The 22537-nt window shown below is 37.6% G+C and overlaps 1 protein-coding gene across 15 annotated transcripts in view; it reads right to left on the bottom strand.

Moving 5' to 3' along the window:
* The window catches only part of LOC121861945 (uncharacterized protein C6orf132 homolog), a 62509-nt gene that overhangs the window by 28798 nt on the left and 11174 nt on the right, over positions 1-22537 (bottom strand). For 2 of the 15 annotated variants that reach the window (XR_006088144.1, XM_042359911.1), the window contains one exon: positions 3778-3917. The exons of 12 other annotated variants lie outside the window; for them this stretch is intronic. The gene's annotated coding sequence lies outside the window, so the exon portion shown is untranslated. Of the gene's footprint in view, positions 1-3777; positions 3918-16927; positions 16998-22537 lie in introns of all 15 variants that reach the window. One more of the 15 variants, XM_042359912.1, reaches the window with a different exon arrangement.

Here is a 22537-nt window from a genome sequence, read left to right as displayed (position 1 = left end):
CCCTAAGCAAAATTCTGCAAACGTGAGTGCATAATACCCGGCAAGTGATGTTGCCTCTGTGTCACAGAAAACTACGAAAATATTTAATTTACGGATAAAAATTATGCAACATTGTGGTTTAATGAAGGAGAAGCTGTGCGCATCAACAGGGTATTTGGGCTAACATATGTTATGGTGACAACAATGCACGATAATACTGATAAAATATAAGGTGCTGACTGTGTGGCCCCATCATGTCCTGCTAAAATAACAAACAGCAGAGATAAGGTGATGGATAATAGTATGATAGTTGGGTGTTTATCCATCATGATGATGATGATGATGACTCTTTTACATCTTTCTGAAATTTTTGATAAGATGCCCCCAGGAATGTATCCTAAAATCTTCCTATTAAGTTAAAGGTAAAATAGCACTCTGCGTATATACAGTAAGTTCTTATTTAATGCTATCCCAAATCATCGTTGTTTTGCATTAACATCAATGAATTAGGGATGTCGTCTCAATTTACGTTACAAATAGCTATTTAGTCATGCTGGGTAGTTAAGAAGTCACTGTTTTCTAATGTGGAGATCACTGCTATCCATTGTATGTTAAAAAGGCATTAATGCTCATTATGGCATCATATCTCAGGCTTTGCCCTTTGCAATTGTGGTAACACTACTGAGTGTCTCACAATGTACCTCTTAACAAGGAAACTAGGAATATACGTGGTCCGTCCCTCTTTCCATTTACAAGTTCTGAGTTCTGACAATATGAGTCTCAAAATAGGGGGTACTCAGTGGTTGCACCATTTGTTTGTTTTCATCTTTCTTCTTTGCATGTCCAGGCAATATCCAAGTTAGTTTTAAAGATAGGAAGATGAAACCTGAATACAATAATGACCACGTTCTTTGGCAATTTTTTCTTAGTTTTTGACTTATATTGTTTCTTATTTTCTTGTTCAAACAATAACTATGGTATTTTTTTATCTTGGAAGGTAAAATGTGGCAAAAAATTCAACCAAGTTATTGCTAATGCTGTTGTTTGGTGATCTTAACATGCCATTTATTTGTCTAAATACTGTATTACAAGTATTCATATTTTGTCCACAGCAGGGCACGAGGAGGCGACGTGAATTGAACGTACCACTTCTAGTTAAATTAGATGTGGTGAGGTGCTTTGATGCTGACAAATTTGCCAAGAATAGCATTTCATATCAACAAGTGTTAACATTAAATATTCTTGATTAATTCATATTATATTTTATAACATTTTATTATACTATATACAGTACAGTATATATATATATATACAGTCTCATATAGGTAGCACCATGCAGTACAATCATTGTATATTATGCCTTAATGTATGTCTTTTGTATTATAGTAAATGTTAATTTAAATTAATAAATTTTTATATTTACTTTTTATTTATCCTCTTTGCCACTGGACAGTTGGTCATGTCTCCTAGCACCTCACAGCAGTGCATTTATGTTTACCAGATGCATGGTTATCACTCAAGGCTGCCAGATGCACACTCCAAAATATCCTTCCACTGTGGTGTTAGTAGGGTAAGTGAGCAGCTGTGAAACTTCTGAAGTTTAATTATTATTGCTGGTAACATACAGCATTACATCATTGCATAGCTCATGGCTGCTCCAAGATATTTAAAACTGGGTAGGAAACAAAAGCCCATATCTTGTACAGTACATGCGCCTGCCTTTGGCATCATGGCCATGAATGACTCAGAGGGAGCACAGTATATCCAAGGATAGGTATGTGTCAATTCTGAGTAGTTCTGGATATTTATGTTGGCTGAGCATATAATGATGACAACAACAATAACACCAAATTTTTACTTTACTGTACTTTTCTTTACCCACTTTGCCACTGATTGGCCTTTTAGCCACTTGGATGGTAGCCCACATCTCAAGTACATACCAATGACTAGTACTTGGCTTATACGTAATGGTTCCAGAATACAGTTTCCAAGAGTTCAGAAAAAATTCTGTGTTAATGCAGTTACGGACGACAGTAATACTGTAATGGCATTAAAATATTAAACGGTGGTGCTAAATATGAATATACGTACAGTATAGGCAATCCTTGGTTTCCAAATCTTCACCATTCAAACACTTGCTCAGAATAACTTTATACTGTAGTTTATGGCCAATTTTAATCTTTCAATCTTTGTTCTGCCAGTACAAATACAAGTATTTTTTTTAACATACTGCCACCGATTGGCGAAACTTGGGAATTTGGACGACTGAACGTGAGAAAATTAAAATTTTATATAATCTTAATCAATTAATAATATTTATTCAATTTATTTTATTTTAAATGTAAGTCCTCGATATATGCGAGGGATGCGTTCCTGAAAACCCTTGCATAAATTGAAATTGAATACCCTGTACACTACAGTATATTGAATGCTTAGTTAAAAGGGAAAAAATAGGATGCGTTCCATAACTGAAAATGAAAATGTTACAGGCCCATTTTCAAGACAAATAAACCATAAAACAAATCAATACAATATTATTTTTAAAATAATAGATAAAGCAAGTGTACAGTACAGTGTACTTAACAATAAAAGCAGATACATCAATTTGTGTAGATGAACTTGTGTAAATGAAATGATGGAGGTGGTGGTAGAGGTTTTACATAGTGGGTGATGGCGTTGGAGTGACATCTGCGGAGTCATCAGAGATGAAATCTTTATCAGGGAGTATGACATCTCACATAAGGCTGAACTTTGCTCGCTTTTATTGAATTGATGGTAAGAATAGGGTCTTCACACGAGTGAATTCGCATGTGCTGAACTCACATACATCGAGGACTTACTGTACAGTACTGTATTATTATTTGTACAGTAATATAAATGTATTCTTTTATATTTTGATAACTGTGTAATCAATAATATTTTTATTTAGAAAAGTGGTTTTCACTTGCATCAGGAGACCAATTAAGTATTTGTATCATTGTTTCAGCTTACGAATATCCAGGTAATTAACACAGTTTCAGGAATAATTAACCAAGGACTCCTGTACTAATACCTTACCATATTTAAGTAAATAAAATATGAGAACACGATGTTTAAACTCATTATAAATACCTTGACCGAGATAAATTATGTTGTTCGCTTTTCAGCAAAAACTCCTCCACATCATCATCAGGGGACTAATGTTTACACACCTTTCCCAATGCCACAGACTTAATGCAAAATATATCTCAAAATGCAAGTATGACAACTTAAAACTAATCAGACCTCAAGCTCCCTCAATAGTTAGCCAATCCATTTTAAGCATTTTTCTCAAAACATTAATCTACATAACAATGGTGTGGATTCCAAACAAGTATTTTTAACAATCTAAGAGTCACTATCTTCATCATCTCCATTTAACAGCTATTTCCATGCTTGCATGGGTTAGCAGTGATTACCCGATAACATAGTGTCCTGTTGCCATGAGACAAATTTGAAGCATGATACACTCAGAAGCCATTCCTCTCAGCAACCCACTTTTAAAGTGTCAATTAGGCATTATATTTGGGTGACTTCCAAGTACCCTCTTAGCTGGCAGGATAATGACGATCTAAGTATCAACATCAAAGACTGATGTTGTAACCATCAATGTACAGTACAGTACAGAACAGTACTTTTCTCTTGGCTATCCTGAGACTAAAAGTCTATACAGGTATATTCCAAATCCAATGTCTCAATTAGACATACGTATACAGGTGTTAAAAATAAAAATCATATTCAGCTCTTCATGAAGATCCATAACATGAAGCAGCATTTTACCTGTCATAAAGGAGTGTTCTGTTATGGTACAGGGTGACCAAGCAGCTGCTGATCCTCTCATCCAGCAATTACTGGATTACCTTACACCCTTCACAGAATGCTAAGCCACTGAAAGGTTGGTCCATCGTCAGGAAGACCACCTGAAAAAGTCCCTATTTACTGCTGAGTGTTGAAAGGTTAATGTACAAGAAGGCATCTCAAACCTCTCTGGCCATTGGTTACAAACACACTCTTTTACCTTTCAGCTACAGGCACTACACTAATATAAGTAATTATGCCGCTTCTGGTTTTGTTAATGAAAGAAAAATCTACTACACACACACACACACAGACTGTAGCCCACAGAGTCATATACACAATTAAAGTGTTCTATATAAGCATGTGTACCGTACAAAGATAATTTACTACACGAGATTCAGAATACTACCTGTTTATTGTACAGTACCTGTACTGTACAGGCATCCCCTGGGTTACAGAATCTCTGGTTACAAAATTTCGCCCTTATGGAATTTTAAAATTATGACCATAATTTCAGGTTAAAAAAAAAAAAAAAAATTCCCCTCCGTATTTTGGTAAATTGAAAAAATAAATGAATAAATGAATAAATAAATAAATAAAAAATAAAAATTAATCCAATTTTTTACCAAAATTGTAACAATTCTTTCGTGTGGATTCTTTGTGGTACCCACAAGCTGGTTGGAATGCAGCTCCCCCTCCCTAGTTGCCAGCAACCACCACAACAATGGCACTGCCCAGTTATAATTCTTTCCCCAGCTTGTGTTCAGTTGTGCGTCTGTGTTCAGGACTGTTGTCGCCCTTACGTAATAATGGTTAATTTAATAAGATAGAAAAAAAAAATCGTGATATAGAAGAAAAAATTTCCCCGAGATTATTAAATTTATTTCGTGTGGATCATGGTGGTAGCTACAGGATGGATGCCGGGTGGCTCACTGCATCAGCTGATAACAAGTCCACAACAACAATGGCATTGCACATTAAACTTGATGTTTTAAAGAGGTAATCCCCAGTAACGCTGATCCCACCTCACCACACCACCTCCAGCAGCACTCAAAACCGATTATGTAAAGCAAAATTCAAATGTTTTTTCATTTATTATCATGTTACATCATGAATGACTCACTGTATGTGGTTAAAGCTGTCTAATTTCATACCTTTATGGTGCCTGTGTCACGTTTTTTGGATTAAAAAATTTCGGTAAGAATACATCTCATCTTTTATAATGTAAGTACTGTACTGTATACGGGAAAAATTGTTTCACATTACGGAAAGACTTTCAGGAACGGAAATCTTCTGTATCCCGGGGTATGGCTGTACTGAATCAGGCGAGTCAAGATTTACTGAATTGTTCTAAAAACAGATGGCCATCCCTGCAACATCTGAGAATTCTTATTATACTCAAAGTGTGCTCCACACTTGAACTTTAGAACACCAATAATGTAGGGCTACATTTAGCATCTCCATAGATAGAGTATTTATGTAAAATAATCCTTTTTTTTTTAATTGAATTTACTAGATCTATCATATCATTTATGCAACCAAATGTACATTTTCATGTTTCTTTTTGAAAGGAGTGGTGCATGTTACCTACACAGTGCACCTGATCTACGGTACAGCATCCCATGTAGGATGCACAACACCTACACTCACTATGTTGCACCTGTGTGGGAGACCACCCACCTCATCCATCTCCTGTATGATGCACCACTCTATTCCACTTAATACGCCTGATCTTTCACACACCTGGTGCACCTGACCCACCCATTCAGATGGAAATAAAAGTAAACTGATAGAGGAGTATGTGTGTACTGTATCTTAATTCTTATAACTGACTGATTTCCTGGTGTACACACAGTAAAAAAAAAAAGTACCGCACGGATTATGCGCAAAGCAATATGACACCACGGAGGAGGGGTAGTGGAATATGCGTGTTGCTCCTGTTTTATGGTGGTAGCCCTGCTTCCTTGCCTGAGGGTGTCCTCACATATCTGTTGCCCTACCATAGGTAGGTGGAAACCTTTGCCATACAGGCATGCATACCAACCCTTCCAGCACATCAGGTGATGTATGGATCATTACTGAAGTCAGCAGACCCCCCCCTGCACAATATTTTTTTTTTACTGTGTATACACTGCCTAGTGAGGGTAACATGCTATGGGCTACATTCCTAATTGGCAGAATTTTTACTAATTACTCCACTTGGCAACTTGTAAATGGTGATAAGAATGAATATTACTGTTTTGTCTGACTTATATGATTTTATCAGTTAGTTGGTGAACTATAGCTTAGTACTCATTACCCTACCTATCTTCATTATAGTATGTTGCTACTTATAAACAAGCCTTAAAGCGGATATCAAACACCTACAGACATGGTCAATTTCATACTAACATATCCAACCTATTGTCATTATTGCATTTGAATATCAGCCATATAGAGAACAAATACCTAAGTTTACCTATGAAATATATTTTATACGTGAAAGCTCAAAGACAATGATTATTTATTAGAATTGTTGCAATATTTATTTTATTACGTGCAAATATTTGTCACTAACCTGTGCAGTACTTCTGGGAGTAGTGACGTGGCTTTAATGTGTAGCTGTCAGAATTTGGGTTATGTTAAAACCTGTGGCTAAATATGTGGCTGCCACAATATTTTTTCAAGTTTGTAAACTTTATTAAAACCTTAAGCACTACTAAAAATTAATTGCGAGCAAATACTACAGCGCTTCAAAACTGTTTAATAAAATTTCTTTTAAATTTGGTTTATCATAGATTTCCATACACAGTACTGTACACGTATCTCTCAATTTATGATATTTTCATTTTATAATTGTAAATAATTTCTATTTTTATTTCTATTTATATATATTTTTTTCGATGATGCTTTTGGAGGAGTAAAAACATGTATACTGTACTCTCGATTTAACCTAATCTGATATAATGAACTCTCGATTTAGTGGAAGGAATTTTTTCCGTTAATTTTCACTCGATTTAGTGAACTAGTTAGCTAAATCGATATTAATTCCGTTAATACGCTCACACTTACGGAGAAACCTCAGACACATGGTATGTACATAGAAACATTTGAATCATTATTCATGGCTTACTTATAAAGGATCTGGTGTTTGTTTTAAATATTTCTATAATTTCCAAACTTTTTCCAATTGATAGCCGCACTCTTTTGACTTTCTCCCCCACACCACTTCCTTTCTGAGACTTCTGAGAGACTTTCGGCACGATGTCTGAGCACAGTAGTTACTTGACCGAGAGGTAGCAGTGAACAACACACGGGGTGGCGGCAGGACACAGACTGAGCGGATGTAAACAAACCCCACGCACCAAGTGGCGCATTTGGTGCAAAATTTAATGGAATCACGCTCGATTTAACGAACTGGTTTGCTAAATCGAGCAAAAATAACGGAAATTCAATTTAGTGGAAATTTTGATTTAACGGAAAGGGGTGGATCGAATTAGTTTATTAAATCGAGAAAATATTGTACTGTATAGAGTAACTACTCATTACATCTAAAAAAAAAATTATGTAAGTTCCAAGGCGTCTGATGCCTAGCGCGTACAGTTTTGTAATCAGAGGTGGACGGTAACAAAATAAAGTTACTTCGTTATTGAGCTAAAATTACTCTTTTGATTAAGTAAGTAACTTGAAAGCAACTTTTCTTTTATTTTAATTAATATTTCAGTCAATTATTAGTACTGTACTCTTTCTTCAGGCCTCCCATTACCTTATTACAGTACCTGTACTTGGTTCTTGGCATCTCAGCAGTGAGTATGATATTTTCACCAGGCAATCAGTACTCAGCAATGATCACATGCTGTGTTCTCAGCCAGTCAAAGCATACCATCGCTTCTTGCCACATATTAAACTTTTGTTAATGGAATGACTCTTCAGCAGCAAGGCCAAAGACAAGTCCCCTTGGCTATAACTGTGGGAACATCTATTAAAATGAAGTGGCATTTTTGTCTACCCAAATTAAGAGAAATGGTGTCTTACAACAACTCTCCTTCAAAATGCGCAATAAATATATAAGTGTAGATGCACCGGTGAATCAGAATTACCTAGCTTGTTAAGTACAGTATTGGCTCTATATTATTATCTTAATCTTTAAATTCTCTTTTATTGTACAGTAATGATATTTTTACTGTGAGTACTTAAATACAGTACTTTATAAATGTATTACTACAGTATTTACAGTACTGTATTTTTACTTAAGTAACAGGAAGAAAGATTACTTCTACTTTTACTTGTTTAAGTTTTCTCAGAGTAACAGTTCTTTCACTCAAACACTGGTAACTTTTTTCAGTACTTCATCCATCACTGATTTTAATGATGTTATTTACAAGCCAATAGAATCATTCAAATTTGGCTCCGTGCTCTGACAGAACTGTCCAACAATTTACCCTTTAAGAGATGTCAGGAATAGCCAGAAAGTAAAATAAGCAGCAGCTACACCCCTAGTGGTGTTTAAAGCCTTAACTTTAGATGTTGCATTGGAAGCAAAAAGGCACATTAAGACTGGCAAAAAGACATAGGTCATTGGTAGAGTTTTTGGACTATTTCAGTCGACTGTGGCAACTATTAAACAAATTAAAATATTGTTATTCATTAAATTATTGCCTTTGTATAGTGTTTTAAGCTTTTATGCTATGAAATATTTGTGTCACAAAAGGACATTTTATTACACATTTGTTGAAGGAGATAATGGTATTCAATGGAGCTTTATGATTTCATTTAAGTTAATTCAATTTACGACAAGATTTTCAAGAACATTACCTCATTGAAAGTCCAAGGATAGAATACTTGTACAGTACTGTATATACAAATATGGACAACTGAATTCTCAAGTTATAAAAATTATTTTCTTGATAAGAAATAATGAAGCTAATAAATAGCCTAACATAACAATTATTTTTATTCCCCAAATCTTCCTGCCAATTTTTTTTAATTTACACTGTAAATGAACAAAACTTTCATAACTCATATAATTACTTATGTAAATTAATTTGTGGACTTGGATAATGCTGTACTGTACAGTAATATCTCCATTAGCAGGGAATCCCTCAAACAAGGAATTGAGATTTTCTCAGAAAATTCCCAAGGGGCAATTTTTTCAGAAAATTCTGAGAACATTTTCCCAATACCTGGAAAATTCCGGGATTGGGGGAGTGTTTTCCGGGTTTGAGAGATGAAAATCAGGCTCATGTTCCGGAAATCATGAGAAAATTTTTCCGGAACCCAGAAAATTCCAAAGATGGGGGATATTTTTCCGGGTTTGAGAGATGATGTAATGGGCAATTTCTGGAACTTCCAAGAAATTTTTTTCCGTTACCCGGAAAATTCTGGGGATGAGGACTTTTTCCGGCTTTCAGAGAGTCGTCTCGTTACCCAGAAATCTCTCATTCCTGGAAGTGCCTGCACCAATTGTTCTGGCTAATGGAGATATTACTGTATTTACATAGGTATAATTATGTAATTACACAGGAAAATATGAATATTTAATATAGTAAATGAAAGGACCAGAAAACATATGATACGATCCAAAATTGATAAGAGGAATGAAAAGTATCAAAACAACTTCTGTACCTGTGTCAGCAAAACTCAAAATAGAAATGAGATGGACATTTAAGTCAAAAGTAAAAGGAACAGAGGAGATGAGGGTTGAAAGGGTTAGATGAAGCAGTAAAAGCAATGTAATGACAACAAACATGGTGTAGAACAACAGCAGGGGTATAAATCAATTTTATACCAATATCACATAAAGGTTGCTTGTGGATTTATTCAAGTCTATGGGTGGCAAACACTGACAACTGGCACTAATTTAAACCATCCATTGCAACCTTCATCCTCTGAGCCAGGTCTGGGAAGCAGAGGTTTATTATTTAAGGCTGTGAGCTAAGTCTTGGTACCACAGCAGCTTGCACACACAGGCTTGTCCATCATCATTCATACTGCATTTCCAGTACCCCGCCATAAGCTGAACTTCATGAAGAACCGACTACACTAGAACCTCACTAATTTGGACCCACTAATACTAAATACCGGCTAATTCGTACATTTTTTTCATGTGGCCAAAATACCTGGTAATTTAAAAGCTTTGCCAATTGTACGTATTACTTGAAGTTTATATATACTATCTTCACAAGCGGTCCAAAAGGTCAGGAGTTTTATTATTAGATAGGTTAAAAGAGGAGCTAAGTGCTACCGCAGCTGGTCAGTTGTTTGGTATAGGTATACAGTAGTGCACTAAGGTAGTATAAGTTGCTATTCGCGGTTTTGCCAATAGTATGCGCCATTTCTTGGAACCTGTCCCTCGCGAATGGCAAGGGTCTACTGTACTCCCAAGCCTTCTTCTTTTTTTGGGATACAGTACCTTATTAACAAGTGTATAAACTTACAGTGGGGTCTCATTTTAGGCAGGTATGGTATATCATACTGGTACATGTCCACGCACGCGATACCTTCAACACGTGTTAAAATTGCTATATTGTGCTGGATTCGCCAGAGCTTTACTCTTAAACGACTTTGGGTAACCAACTTAACTTTCCCAAAATGACACATAATGTCGCATAAACTTTATCTACATTATTGAATAATTATTTTCATAAAGCCCGGGAAGTTAATTATGTGATACTCCACCGAATAGTGGAGGTGTGGGAAGCTCTGGGAGACGATGGGGGTCAGAGGCAGGGGGTGAAGGCAAGGCAGATTCAAAGCCTTCAAAATCGACTGAAGTTACTTGTAAAACGACTTAAGCTTCATTACCAATCTGCAGGGTGGCAGGGTCATCGTCACTGGGTTCCCCTTGATCTTCATCACATTGTTGAGGTGGAAAATAGGCGGCGATGAGAGCTTGGCAGCGATGTTTAATAAACTCCTGGTAATGTTGCCTGTAGGGTTCTACCAAACTGTCTGTGTACTAAGTTGTCACTAATGCAAGCCGGGCTCAGCACCCATTAAAGCATCCTTGAGTTCTTCAACCTTGCTGAGAACTTGCATCATCAGCCAATGAGTCAATTCTCCCTCAGTCTGCTCTGGTTCCATCACACCACCAACACTTCCTGCTACCGCCTCAAACTCCTCACTTTCCTCGTCTTCCATCTCCTAGTCAAGTGGATTCCCGTTGCTCCGACAACTTCCATCACATCGTATACAGTCAACCCCCGCTTTACGTGGTCCCACATTACGCACTTTCACGTTTACGCAGTACCCTGCCGAAACCGGAATGCTCACTTTCCGCGGTGCGTGTACCTCTTTACGCAGAGAGCGGCTGGCGAGCCGCACCATTTTTGGATCTAAACCTCCCGCCATCCGCCATGTTGTGTAAGCGGCGCGAGTAGGTTGCGCAGTGTGTGTCTTTGTTGCATTATCAGTGACGTCATATGACGTATCGGACTGTAATTGGGCCATGCATCCTTACCTCCCTCCGCTGCTAGCTGTGATTGGTTTAAAGTAATATGACGTGTCCACCCGCGGGAGGGAGGGAGGATAGACGACGCTTGACCTAGCCGCGGCAGTTTCATCCCTCCAGGCCACACCGTGTATACGTGATTCCATTGTTCTGTAAAATGGCTTCCGCCGGACCACCGCCCCCAGAGAGAAACCTTTCCTTACCTGGACCCAGCCACCCTAAGCCAACGAAGACACGACATTCCTTAAGCTACAAAATTAAGTATAAGATCATACAAGAATTGGAGAAAGGAACAAGACAGGTTGATCTCGCGCGCCAGCATGGTGTTAACGAGTCTACGATCAGGACAATTAAGAAGGATGCAGCCAAGATAAAGGAGCACATGAACATCACAAAGTCTACAGGTGCTTCTATGATCAAGTATTTCCACAACCAGGTGCTTCTTAAGACGGAAAAATTACTTGTGAGCCACTTGGTGCGTCAGGCGCGACGGAACATGGCGGTGGACACGCGCTCAGTTAAGGAGTACGCACGTGAACTGTATGCTGCAGTGTCACGAAAGATGGGAATTACAGAGCCCAAACCCTTTAATGCTTCTGCTGGGTGGTTACAGAGGTTTAAGAAGAGAAACAAGATCACCAATATCAACATTGGTGGTGAAGAAGCTAGTGCTGACCGTGTTGCGGCTAGGGAATTTCCTCCGTTTTTACGTGAGATTATGGAGGAAGGACAGTACACCGACGACCAGGTGTTTAACATGGACGAATCTGGTCTTTTTTGGAAAAAACTACCTTCCAAGACCTTCGTTGTGAAGAATGCCAGCAAGTGTCGGGGCCGGAAGTTGCAGAAGGAGCGCATCACCGTCCTGTTTACCACCAATGCCTCCGGTACCTGTAAGCTCAAGTTATCGGTGATCCACACAGCACGCAAGCCGCACGCCTACAAGAGCATGGACATGACCAAGCTAAATGTCCACTGGCTGACCGCACGTAAGGCGTGGATGTTCTCTACACTGTCCCTCTCCTGGTTTGATGACTGTTTCGTTCCCGATGTGAAGAAATTCTGTGAGCAACAGAATGTGCCATTCAAGATTTTGTTGCTGCTGGACAAAGCACCAGGACACTCGCCCCTACTGTTAGATCGTCACCCTAATGTAAAAGTGGTCTTCCTTCCTCCCAACACTACGTCTATATTACAGCCCATGGACCAAGAGTTAATCTGTAATGTAAAAGCTGCATTCTCTACTAAAAAATTCAAGCTCCTGAACGACTACACCAACACCAGGGAAGAGTTGCGTAACCTGAGTGACACCAACACCGACAGCAAGAGCGAAGACGACGAGGATCAACAGTTGGCAGAGCAAGAAGTACTTTTAAAACAATTCTGGAGAATATTCAACGTCAAGAAAGCTGTGGACTTCTTGGTGGAGGCATGGGATCAGCTGTCTGTAGCAACTGTTCGTCACGCATGGAGACATGTGTTGCAAGGCATTCCGGGTGTTAGGCAGAGTCAATCTGTGACTGGTGAGGTTCAAACTGTTGCAGTAGCAGTGGACCTTGCCAGAGAAGCTGCGCAGAGTGTTACAGCTGCAGGCTTCTCCGAGACCACCAACGACGACATCCTGGAGGTGATAAGGGATCCTGATGTGACTACCGACGACATGGTAGATGATGATGACGTCAGTGAAGAGGCAGGTGGTGCGTCATCCCAAGAAGAACGCCGCTTATCCCATAGTAATGTTAGGGGTGCCATCGAGTGTATCGAGAAAGCCAAGCTCCTCCTTTCCGACGACCCTGACGCAAACAGGTATGAAATCTTCACTACCCAGCTGTTGCAGACTATGGAGCCCTACATCAAGGTTTATCACGACAACATAAACACCAGCCGTCAGCAAAGCATAACAGAGTTCTTCGCCCGCAACCCACCACAGCCAGCCCAAGCCAGTGATAGTGACAGAGGCAGAGACAGTGATGATGACTTTGAGGGATTTGTCAGGGAGGCCCTGACAAGTGTGGATGACAGTGATGGTGACTCACCTGAGGGCCAGTAGCCTGCCCTCTGCCTCAGAACCAGCCTCCATTCCCATACGCCGACCCATCTCTTCTACTAACGTAAGTGTTAACCCCAACCTTGTTTTTTTCTAACCTAACCTTCAGTTTATTGACTGTTCCCTTCTATATTATGTGTGGGTGAATACCATCATAAAGTTAAGATGTTATTTTTAGTAAAACGTACGTATTGTGTCGGGAAAAAGTGGAGTTTGGGGGTCGGCCCGGTCTCTATTTCAATTAATCCCATATGTTATGTTGTTCACTTTACGCGTTTCTCACTTTGCGCAGGCTGCCGTGGGTTGAATTAACCGCGTAAAGTGAGGGTTCACTGTACTTATAATGATTGGCACACTTATTTTTATAATGTATCAGTATGTACTGTAATGAATAAAAAAAAAAAAACTGATAAACACAGCAACAACCAGTCCTACCCGCCCCCCAACTCCCTCCTCTGCAGAAGGAGGGAAGATATTTTTTATATAATTTAATGTTTTATGTTATTAATGATAAAACATACACCTTAAGAGGCTGATTATATGAGAATATAATACTGAACAAATAAGAACAAACTGGCGAACGTGGCACAGTTAGTCACTAAACCCCCTTATGGAGGGAGGGGAGGAGTAGCAGGAGGGTAAAGATTACCTTCTGATTCAGCTTGTCCTTTTATCTTCAAGTCATATTATATATTGTATTGTTTTCTATTATTCAATACTCTATGTTATATTATTTATGATGAAATATACACCATAATAAACTAATCAAACAAGAATATAATAATGAATAAATAAAACAAACTTGCGATCATGGTAACGGCCAGTATCGCTCACCCTCCTCCGGCACTTTTACACAGGGTGACATCTTTTGTACCTATTAGCTCTTGTTAGGCTGACAGTACAGCTTCTCCCCGACTTACGACCTACTCGACTTCAGACCACCCGGACATACGACCGCCAAATTTGTTTTAAATTACATATTTTCGAGTCCCAACGTCAGTGACTGTGCTGTGTACTGACAATATTTTCGTTAGTAATTCACTTTAAAATGGCTGGCAAGCTTAAAAGTGAGAGTTTTGTGGTGCTGAGAAGAAAAAGAGACTCCCATTTTAGATTTTCTATCTATTATTTAAGCATTTTCGACTTACGACCTGGATTTGGGTCCCTAACCCCATCGTAAGTCAGGGAGGAACTGTATATCAAATCTGATTAGACCACTGTACAGCATTCCACTAAAGACAATACATTACGTATATATTTTAATAATAAGGAAATACATTTTATAAAATAAAATCTTTAATGAATTGTACTACAGTATATTACTTATGGTAGGCACCTATAATTGTGGTAACATTCTCATATGTATTTACCAAACAATGTTACAGTACAAATGAGGCGCCGAGTGCAACAGGGGGCTAAGCATCATCCCCCCCAAAATTAAGTTACCCTGTATATTATTATCTGTACACCCAACCTTTCCTCTATCTGCAGAAAAACAAACTGTCCCGGAAGAGCAATATTTGTAAGGCAGAAAGATTTATTAGTGAAGGTAGGTAAGAGAGTCACTACAGTACGTGATCTGCACCTCAAGGTAGACTGAGAGGGAGAGGAAGACAAGAGCCCACAGCCCCCAATCGTAGCCTCTCTCGCTCACAGTGACTAGTCATTTTTCGGTTTCTTAATTAATGGGAGTCCATGTTTCTACAAAAATGTCATAGGAATGCTATGTAATAACACATGAACCGTTTTTTGATTTTCCAACTGGCAGAAAGGCAGGAGGGAGGGAGGGCCTGTCACGTTATGGGCCTTGTGGCGTTGGCGGCTACAGGACTAGGCTATTGTGTTTATCGTTTTTCTTCTTTACAATATGCCCATTGTAATAAAACAGTGTTTGTAATTTATGCTATGTTAACTCTTTCCCTGTTACTATTAAGGTTTCACAATCAACATGTGGATTAGCCAAAAATATAGTATTACTGATAAGGATCAAAACTGATTGTTTACATGTGCTTGTATTACCAACATTTAATATTGGTTATACAACTCATTGTTGACTGTATTTTTTTTAATAATAACTAAGACCTAAGTACCTGCACTTTTATTTATTATACTTTGGCCCCCCAGTCAAAATATTGGTAATAACTACAGTATTGTTTGCTTTTATGCAAACAGTACAATGATCTTTGACTTTCTGGTGTGATCTTATTATATTATTGCTTTTATGAAATGAAAATTATACCACAACAATGCATATTAATAAAACTACAAACACTACCCATCAAAAACACTGCAATTTATACTATAAATGATCTTTTTAATTAATATGACTAAAGTATCTGTGAAACCAACTTTAAGAGCTCTACACATTGCCACTTGAATGAACTCAATATCTTCATTGGTTCAAAAGTTACGTAATTTTTAATTTTCCAAACTTTAAGAGCATTTTTCTTGATTGTGATTTTTGGTTCTTGGCCCCTTGTCGCACTCGACGCCTCAATTATACTAATCCGTATGGTACTAAATGTTATAAAAAATTCCTTGAGATATATGTACAGTATACACTACAGTAATCTCTCAATTTAACGAACTAATTCGCGCCTCCCCTTTCCCTTAAATCAAGTTGAGAATTCTTTTCCATTACAGGTATTTATTTCCCAATTTAGCGGAATAGTTCGTTAGACTGGGTAGATTTCATTAAAACACTCACACCCAGAGATACACATATCCACACACACTCCACTACTTTCTTCCCACTTCCTTTCTGGGACTTTTGCGACACTTTCGGCAAGATTTCGTAGCACAATTAGGGCAAACAACGATTGCAAGCAGAGAATGGGCAGAGGGCACATGCACAGGACACAGACTGAGCAAGCCGTGCTGCTGTTTCTCGCCTTCTTGGCGGAGTTAGCTGTTAGTGGAATTCTACTTGATTTAGCAAACTAGTTCACTAAATTGGAAAATCAATAACAGAAAAAACTTTTTCTTTAAATCGGATTCCGTTATATCATGAAAATACTGTACTATATCAGGTGCCGCTAAGAGAATTCAAGCTCTCAATTGGCTCAGCCATGTCAATATTGTTATTATTATGCACTCTGAATCTGTATTTTTCCAGCTAAATAAACTTTCAATCAATCAATATCTAAAATTGCTCAATTTGGGGCTAAATAAGCAAAATATCACTAAATTAATGCTATACAGCTGCCAATGGCTTTCTGCACAAGCTACAACTATGGTCACATTTAAAACAATCGTGCAAGTGATAACTGCACACGAAAGACCCCACTGTACTCAAATTTAGATCCAAGTTAGGATACTGGGTTCTGGGTTTTAAAATCCCACACACCTATTAACTATAAATAGTTGCTGAATCCAGATGTTAGGTTATAAAAGGTGTTTGCATTCAAAATTATTGAAATATCTACATGGGCCAGTCTGTACTGTAATATAGTGTATTATTTGGTACTGAAAATATTTTGAGGCTTTACAGTACAATATATCTTACTTTTGGCTTAATTCTAAGAGCAATCATTAAGTCAAGTAGTTTGTACTTTTAATTCAGTAGTTTTGAAGTGGTTATTTTGTATTAAAAAAAAAAATCCCCATGTTTAGAATATTTTTCTAGCAATGCTGAAAGGATAGGATGAGATACTTACACAGTGAGTCGGGGAGTTAACCTTGGTCAAAGAGTGTATGGGTAGGGTGGACGCCACAAACAACCACTGGCTGAACAAGGAAATTAAAAAGTCAATAAAAATGATATAACTCTAGCAACCCAAAGACTGCAATTCTCCTCACTACACAAATAAATAGCACAAGGTGTGTGGCATAGCAATCCACATCTTAAGAGTACTAAATGCAGGGTGTCAGCACAACATAACTTGGTTAAGAAGCAGAGTGATCCAGGGAAAGCCTGCTTCAAACAGGGGGACAGCAGGACTGAGCTCATGTGCTACAAATCCAATACAGTGTAGCCAACGACAAACAAGAAAAGATTTGTGTGTGCAAGCGGTTGTGGTACCAAGACTTCTTTTGCTCTCAGCCTTAAGTAATAAACCTTTGACTCCCAGGACCTTACTAAGGGCTAGGGTCACATCAAGGTTGCATTAATCACTTAAATTAGTGCCAGCTGTTAATGTTGGGCTTCAACCCACAGAATTGATGCATAAAAACATGAGTCTCCTTGGAATGACAACAGGCCATGAATGCAGCAGTAGAGTCTGTGTGAAAGTAATCTATAGAGAGGACAACAGTGGAAAGCTGAAATTAAATTGACAGCACAAAGGATTAGAAGAGGATGGAGAAAAATATTGAAGAATAACATATGCATAAAGAATGAGTGGGGAGGATGAAGTTGGAGTTCAGGAAGGAATATAAAAGGCTGAAAATTTGGGAAGAAAGTATTGTACTGTAATTATAGTATTTTGTTAGTAACTGAAAACTGTATGAATAGAAACCCCAAACAGTCCAGTAAATTGGTGCAAAGACTATTTTGAAGCTAGTGGTACCTAATGATGGAAGAAAAGGCGAAGATCTCATACAGTGGTCCCTCGGTTAACGAGCACAATCCGTTCTAGAAGGTTGCTCGTTAACCGAAACCAATGTTTCAATGGGTTTTTGGGTAATTGGTTCCAGCTCACCGAAAATTGCCTAAATTCAACAAAAAAGGTAGAAAAGTACACTTACTTTGAGGTGTGTATGTAGAAGGCTCCTGGATGATGATGATGATGATGGGAATTAGAATGGGGGTGGAGGAGAAGGGAGAAGAGAAGGCATTGGGGTGGAAGAGAAGTCACCCCATGGTGCCATTTCACCCATAAAATTTTAGTTCTCTTGGTGTAATTCAAGATTATTTTCTTTAAATCAACATTGCACTGCATTATATATTGTCAATATGTAAAATAAATTTCAAAATGACCAATAATTTGCTTGCAAACACAGAAAAAAAGCATTTAGTGAAGAGAGTCTCAAGAAAGATGTTACCTCCACTGAAAAGACACAAAGACTGACGCCTGTATGGTGTGTTGAGAGGCTGGATGGCGTGCCACAAACTATTGACCCTACCTTCAATTATGTTCAATAATTGTTAAAATGACTAAAAAAATTAATATCAAACTTTTAAAATTATTGAATAGTATAAACTTCTTGATATTTAGTAAAAGGGTAAGGAATTTAAGCCCTAGAACCGATTACTGTATTGACAGACTAATACTACAGCTGGTGGACCGCCAAATGCAAGCTAAAACATGTGGAGGTCGGCTCGTAAGAAACTCGTTAATCGAGGATTGCTCGTTAACCGAAATTAAGAATCTTATGGAAGGTAACTCGTTAACCGAGGGACCACTGTATTTAGGGGGAATGGAAAAAGGAGGTAAGATCAAAGTGCAAAAATAAATACATTGTACAGTATTTAAGAGGGAGATACAAGCAGCAGTAAGCATTTTGTATTTTGGGTGAAGTACTAAAAGTGATGGATGGTGTTGAGGTAGAAATGTTCAAGCATGGCAAGGAGAAAATAAAAACTATATAAAATGGCATGGACAACTCAGTCAGTGCTAGATGAGCGGTTAAAGTCTATATTAATAAGTATAAAGGAAAAGGTAATAAATGCAAAAATATTGAAGTACATGTCAGCATAAGTAAGGGCGTAAGTGAATGGGTCAGAAAAGTATCAGAATGTAAAATAAGTGAGAAACAAAGTCACAAAGAAGGTTGGGGATGTACAGACCAAATTTATTTGATGAAAATGCTCACAGAAAAATACAACAATTCCAAAAGAGTAGGAAGTTTGTACAGCATCTATGGATTTGATGAAGGCATAATGTAGGGTGGATACTGGGAGCAGCATGGGGAGGTGATGGGGATTCTTGGAGTAGGGAGAAAACTGTTTGCAATGAAAGTCATAAAGAATAAGTAGAGGACTAAATGAGAGCTTTGAGATGGTAGTAAGAGTGAGGCAGGAATGTGTGTGAAATCCGTGTGGTTGTTCAAATATATAAAATTGGTGTGGTAAGGGAAATAAAGGTAAGGGTGACTTATATACAGAAGTAAATTTGGAACTGGAAGGTAGAGTATGTGCCATGGTGTCTGATCAAAGGAAGTTCAAGTCATATTGTTTGAAAATTAAGGTAATGATATTTAATAAGAAGGAGTCTAACACTGTAAAATTTGGTCGGAGAAACTAAAAAATTTTAAATATAAAGTAATTTAAAACACTGGAAGAGGTTAAGGAATTCAAGTATTTAGAAGTGACACATTACAGTACTTACTATGTAAGAATGGTCTGACAGTGTAATTGGGAAGGGAAAAATATATATGAGTGGAGGAAGATTTGAGGACTGTAAAGTAACATCAAGGAATGGGATGTAAGTTTTGGAAGTGAAGAAAGAACTGAAAGATATTGTGATACTGTACATCTTACTGATTTATGCCACAATTATCTAAAATTGGAGAAATTGGAACTGATGAGAATGTATATTGTAAAGTTGTGGGATGGGCAAAAAAAGATTTGTAAAGATGGTATGGACATAAAAAGAGGGTGCAAGAGAGGCCAGTAGAGAGAACATAAAGGGAAAATGTAACAGATGCAATGAGTAAGAGACAAACTATATGATTGGATGGAAAGGTGCAGTACAGTGGTGTTACATTAAGGAGAGATCTAGGACAGGAATAAGAGATATATAGAGGGCAAAGATACTACTGTGTGTGGTGATAAGGAAGCCTGAAGGCTATTTTGTTTGTATCAGAGATGTTAAGAAAATAAGATTTGGTCTTATTTGGGCCAAATTAACATTCTATTCTACTGGACACATAGAAGCCAGACATCTTCCTGTTTACAGGTGTAATAGTAGCTATGATAAGGTCTACTGCTTAAAGCAGTACCATATAGTTGAATCTATTTTACTGCATTGGCCTTAGCTATATCAATTCCACAGTAGCAATATACTGGGTAGATGAAGTTGTACAATTACAGATCCTCATTAGATGTAGTAGTACCACTAGCCCAATTGATTCAGTATTAATTATTGTTCATTAACTTAATGAAGATCCAGATATAAAAGTCTGATGCTGTCTTCCATAATGTATATAAGTAACTTAAGTAATGCATTTAGGTTGTATGGTGTTAGGTATGTTTGTGAGTAGCAAAATTTTGTATAATGAAATTGAATAGGGCATTGCTTCATTGTAGCTGCATTTTGAGGTATACAGTACCACCTAACTGATGAAATCACATACACTGGGCAAAATAATTAACGCTTGTGTTGTGGCAGAGTTTGCCACACTTGCTCATTAGTCCCATATCAAATGTTATACCTTTTGAACTCGGTTCATTATGCTGTACTTTAATAAGGCCATTAGCTAAGTGGTTAAGCACAACACTCACCAGCAAAAGAAATTACAAATACAGTACAAGTATAGCCATTCCCTGCTCAACCGTCGTTATCATATCCATACAACTAAAACCCTCTTCTTACATCTGGCAGGGGAGGGGAAGGGGAAGCAGCAGCAACACACATACTGTACTCACGCACACCATTCATTAAGTCGCAAATTTCATAAAACCTGCTTTGAAACCTTTCACTGTATTGAAATTTTCATTTTTCAGCACCAATGGCATGGAAATCATTTAGAAAAAAGCAACATCTCAGTGCTAAAAATATATCAGAAACTTAAATCAAGACAAAAAAAAAAACTAATGCAATTATACATCATTAACTCATCCACACCAACTAAACTTTTCCTCATTCTTCCTAATATGGTTTATTTTTCATTTTTAGTTCAGGACAATATCATAATTTACTGTAATCACTTCACAGCAGGTGTTAGGAGTAGGAGGTGGTAGAGAGAACAGAGCACCACAGAAAATGGAGTCAATCAGTATGATCTTGTGGGAGGGTGGACTTCACCAAAACTAACAGAACAAGTTACTACATTAAAACATGGATTCCCTTCAGAAATACAACACAATTTGGATTTAGCACAATGTTAACTGGATCCTGTTACTATGAAGTATCTAGGTATAACTGCATACCTCCCATAATTTGCTTCCTGAACCACACACACATACACACTCAAAATTGCACTAAAAATCCAATCCTTTTGTACATTACAAAACACTCTTTGTTTTTTACTCACTAAAAACTCATCTCATACACCACAGCACTTGTAAAGAGTTGTTGTTATAGATCTATTAGAGGATCAAGAAACACAAAAATTAGACTTACTAACATGTATTCTTGAGAGTAATAACACTAATTTACAATAATTCTCTACAGGGGAAGACCAGTACACCAATACCCCAACCATCATGAAAATTACTACCAAGAATCTTAGTAATTGAACTGGAAACCTGGCTATTAATGGCTTATCACCACAAAACCATGAAATGAACCGAAAACTAAAAATCTAATCTTGACAATCACAATTCTCGTATAAAATAATCTCGAATAATTGAGGTTTTGGTGTATTGACTGCATCTAGCTCTTAATGAGATGCAACATCGTGGAGATCTAATATGGAGTCGCATAATCTTTATACAAAATTCCCACACAAGACAAGTCAAAAAATATCCTTCACACACACACACCCAATATGAAGTGTGTCTGATAATTTACTTCTATGACTAAAACTCATCACCTGAAAGCCGTTCTTTGTAGTAACCAATCATCAGCTCGGTCAAGTGGAGATATAAACATGTCTTGCTTTCTTGTATAGGAGATGACGATATATAAATATACTAGTTGAAAATTTCCAACCCAGAATCCTTCCAAGCCCATACCATTCCATATGTCATCAAGGGAAAAATGGTGTACCTCGTTATATACAGTAAATATATATCGCTTATAAAAAGAAGAAAAAACATGACATCTATGCTGATAAGTCCTTTAGACAGGGCAATACCTGTACACTGTATATCTTGCCCTACCAGTAAAACATTTCTGTGAAGAGATGATGCTTAACAGTAAAAAGAAAATAAATAATTACTTAAGCAGTGGTAGAGGGTAAGCAATCCTCATAACATCATACAACAATCATGATTACAATGACCAGCAAATAATACCAACTAACATTACTCTCTCAAGTTCAGTAAAAAAAACAGAACAAACTATATAATAATAATAATAATAAAATCAAGAGGGGCTTGTCATCCACAACAAACAAGCACACTTTATAGAGGTACTGTATAATGCACCCAGTGACTTACTCATGATCAGATTTTGCTTCATTTAATGACAACCTTTACTTGGGTTCAGTCAAGTGTGAAG

Source organism: Homarus americanus, unplaced genomic scaffold (genome assembly GCF_018991925.1).
Source record: "Homarus americanus isolate GMGI-L3 unplaced genomic scaffold, GMGI_Hamer_2.0 scaffold6392, whole genome shotgun sequence".
In the NCBI taxonomy this organism is placed as follows: Eukaryota; Metazoa; Arthropoda; class Malacostraca; order Decapoda; family Nephropidae; genus Homarus; species Homarus americanus.
The sequence above is the reverse complement of the archived record's forward strand: the minus strand, read 5'-3'. Positions and strand labels throughout refer to the sequence as shown.